Below are 4,371 nucleotides of genomic sequence, written 5' to 3'. Positions count from 1 at the left end.
CGGTTCTTCTGGCACTCTGGGCAGGCTTCACATTGGCGGGCCACTTCCTCTCCCATCCCGGGCCAAAAGAACCATTGCCCTACCTTGGCCAGGGTTTTATCTCGCCCCAAATGGCCTCCCACCGGGCTCGCATGGGCGAGTTGCCAGACCGCCTGGTGGAGCTGTCTCGGGACCACTAGCTGCGCTTCTGCGGGGCCATCCCGTCTGGGCCCTGGCACGCGATAGAGGAGGTGATTTCTTACCTCGAACTGGGGTTGCTCTCTTCTGGATCCATAAACTGGATTCCACTGTGAAGTCTAGAAGACTTGTCTTGAACTGTAAAAGGTAGTTGCTTAAAGTCAAGCAACAGGAAATCCATTCTATTGGAGCTTGTACCACTCATTGTGCCCTGTGTAACAGAGAATGATGCTGCCCCCCTCCACTATGTAAAAAAACCCCATACATTTAAATTTTTATTCACTATCTACTCTCAGCAATTTTCTAGTTTTTTTTTTAACAAAATAACAAAAGTTTTAGGTTAGATTTGTTTTAAATGAATATTTTACCACAACCATTTGAGCTTTTCAAAATTCAGAATTTTTATTTAAAAAAGCCTGAAAATTGTGTACTGGCTTTTACTTTGAAATGATTTTCAGCCAGTGGCTGCCCTGCAACAATTACACTTTGCAGTCTATTATTGCATTTGAGTACTTATGCTTTATAAACGTGACTCTGGTGAAAAGATAGTTCTCTAAGCCTAAGTTGTTGTATGTAGTTATCCTCTTAAAACATATTTTACTCTATGGGGCTCTAATTGCTTCTGACCTCAACCAAAGTCACAAGCTGAAAGATGTAGATTGTGTAGCAAGTCATTTTTGCATGGCTTTGAGATTTTCTATGGAGGTACTTTTAAAATGGAAATCTTATCAAAACACAAGGAAGCATTTATTTTTTATTCATAATATCTTCTTTCCTCATGCTTTGGTGTCCAGGCAATGCATGAGTATTTGATCAAATAGAACAAACCACATTTAATTGGAATAAATGAATAATGAAATATTAATTATTTTTAAGGGTACCTGGGCACCTGAGTCAGAGGTAAACACCAAAATCTTTTGAGGATAAGAACCAAAATGACTCCTGGTCCATTACTTTTTAAAATCATTTATCAACAACTTCTCTGGGCATAATTACTCTTCTCATTTTAGAAAATAATATTAAAATAGTATTTATTGGTAGTTGAAAAAACCCCATTGTCTGACTACCTATGGATATTAAGCCTATAGTTATTTTCAGTTGTTTCAGTTATTTTTAAACATTGCTAAAGTGGAAACTGAACCTCCAAATGCATAGTGGATAAGCCCCCTGGAACTCAATGGCATAAAGGAAAAATAAGGATTTAGTAATTAATGGAACAAAACTGGGAGATTCAAGCTATATGGCTAACTGTAATTGTCCATAAATTTCCTATGTAATATTGGATTCCCTGAATTACCTATTTTTTCTGTCTCATTTTCCTTATCTAACTGATGGGAATTGAGATAAGAATTGCCATACTGGGTCACACCAGTGACCTAAGTATGTTAGTACCCTCTCTTTACTTACACCTTGTGGAATATAGAGTGGCTATGAAATGACTCCAAATATTTTATGTTGAATTTACAGGGCCCCACATCTGAGCACCCCATCTCCTAGCACGCTACAACTTGATCAAGGTGGATAGTTTTATTATATAAAGAGGAAGCCTTACCTTCCTAGCAGGTGGCGGGGGGCACGAATGAGGGTAGCAGTGTCATGTGTAACTGCATTACATTTACCACATGGGCTGATTTGGAATAGTTTTGAGTGATAAAACTGTAAAATATTCATGCTACACCTAGCAGCTTTGGTTGCATGTATAAGTTCTTGTTATCTGATGTTTGGTGCAAGGAACATAAGTTATATAAAAGGAATACTTTTAAAAATGAAGTGAGACTGGTTTAATGTGATAGTACTTTGATTTTTGGCTACTGGTGGCTTAAGATTAAAGGATGTGTATTAAAATCCTAACATTGTCATTTATTATAATTAAAATGTACCCGTTGATTGTAATAAAACGTGCATAAATTAATGGTTAACTGTTAGGATCATGTATTTTCTGAACACAAAATGTTTAAATCAACATGACTATGTGATAAGTACATATTGAATTATGCATAAAAACACTGATGATAATTAGGAGCCAGGCACTTTTTGTGAAAGGAAATAAGACTGAAATAATTTGAAGGTTTTCAGGTGCTGGGCAATAATGTCTGGAGAGAACTTGTAGCTTCTAAAAATGTGACCTGTTTTCAGCATGACACATGCTACTTGGGGGCATCTTGGGAAAAGGAAACCTCTTTAAAAGCAATAAATATGCACCACAAAACTTGAGTAAACATTTTCCAGCCTTATTTCCTTTCACAAAGAGTGCCTGGCTCCTAATTATCAGCAGTGTTTTTATGCTTAAATCAATATGTACTTATCACACAGTCATGCTTTATATCATCCACAGAATAGGCCAACAGATATGTGAGAGGGGCACAATAGTACTGCTTTCCCTCAGTAAGGGAAACAGAATTTAGATTTGGTGTGAAGCCTGTGTGAAGCAGCAAGTATTTGATTTGGATTTGGATTCAGAGGGACAGTGATTTGATTCAGTGATTTGAATCACTTTCCTGATTCAATTCAGCTGATTCATATTTGGAGATTCGGCACTGATTCGGAGATTGGGCCATAGACTATAATTGGGAATCACTAAAATACCTATAACTTTGTCATTTTTTTGCAGATGCACCTGAAAACAGCAGGAAGGGTGGGCCCTTCAGAGGGCATGAAGCCTGCCATGTTTCAAAGAGATAGGTGCTGGGGTTTCTGTGAAAGTGCACCTCAAGGTTCTGAAAGCAAATAAAAAAGCAAATAGGTGTGGAGTGAGGCACTCAGTCTGTCTGCAGGTGGAGCTTGGGGAACCCCAGCAGTGAGAGGTTCACCTTAAGGAACACCAACTGCTCCACCAAACCAGGATCCAAGGAGGTGTGGTGGGCTGTCACTACACCCCCAGCAGTGCTGAACACCCTCTCGCTTGGAACACTGGTCAGTGGACAGGACAGGTGTTCCTGGGCAACCGTGGCTAGATCCTGCCACACCTGGCTGCGGGTTACCCACTTGGCTAAGGGTTGCAGTCTAGTGGCTCCACATCCTCAGTGAGATAGGTAGCCACTGAGGCATCTGGGCTACCTGCCTGATGGTGGGGTCTGGTTCTTCTGGACCTTACCATTGAAGCCATTCCTTTGGCCCACATTGGCAGCGGTTGTGGTGGAGGAGATTGGCTTGTGGTTGGAGTGCTGGCACAGGAAAGTGGATCCCCCTCCTCCATGTTTCCCCTCCTCTGCCCTTCTTCCTCCCTGACTGTTCATAGATTCATAGATTCATAGATGTTAGGGTCAGAAGGGACCTCAATAGATCATCGAGTCAGACCCCCTGCATAGGCAGGGAAGAGTGCTGGGTCTAGATGACCCCAGCTAGATGCATAGATTCACCAGCAGCTCCAGCCAGTGATCGAGGGTTTTGCTGCTGCACACACTCCCCTTCATCCTCAGGTTGCACATGCCTGTCAGCACGTGGACTGTACTGGACCACAATGGAGCCAGCCATTTTTTGATGACCTCCTTTAGCTGCTTCACTAGTGCCTGCACCTCTGGTGAAAGTGGCTTGCACCAGCCAGGAACATCAATCCCCTGGAACTTCTCCATTTCATTCTCAAGCTCCTTTACTATGGGAGCTAGCTACACCTAGCTAAGGAGGGCATCACTAGTACTGAGGCTTTCAGTGGCCTTGAGGAATGGCTGGAAGACCACCAAAATCCGGGAGATGGTATCCCACTCAGTTTTGTTAAGGGAGCTGCTGATCCCAATCTCCCCAAGCAAGACTATCTCATGGATGGCCTTCTGTTGCTTGACCAGCCTTTCTAGTATCAGGTATGTGGAGTTCCACTGAGTCTCCACATCCTGCATGATTTTGTGCTGCAGGATGCCCAGCTTTGCCTGTATGTCTCACAGCATCTTGCCCCCCCTGATGCTCTGGTGCAAGTAGCTTGCCACCTTCCTGGCATTTTGAAATGAGCTGGCTGGTAGTGATGGGATCATCACTGTGAGCCCTGTCCCCCTCCAAGACATCCCTGACAATGAGGTGGAACTTGTGTGCCACACAGTGGACGCCAACAAAGTGGCATCACACACCTCCTTGACCATATTGGCCCCATTGTCGGTGACCATGAACCCACGGGTGAGCTTGCCCTGCTCAATGAGCCACCCCTGCACCATGCAGTTCATGGCCACCATGATGTCCGTTGCCATGTGGGACTCATCCATCACC

The sequence above is a fragment of the Alligator sinensis genome, unplaced genomic scaffold (genome assembly GCF_000455745.1).
Source record: "Alligator sinensis unplaced genomic scaffold, ASM45574v1 scaffold247_1, whole genome shotgun sequence".
NCBI classification, from domain to species: domain Eukaryota; kingdom Metazoa; phylum Chordata; order Crocodylia; family Alligatoridae; genus Alligator; species Alligator sinensis.
The sequence above is the reverse complement of the archived record's forward strand: the minus strand, read 5'-3'. Positions refer to the sequence as shown.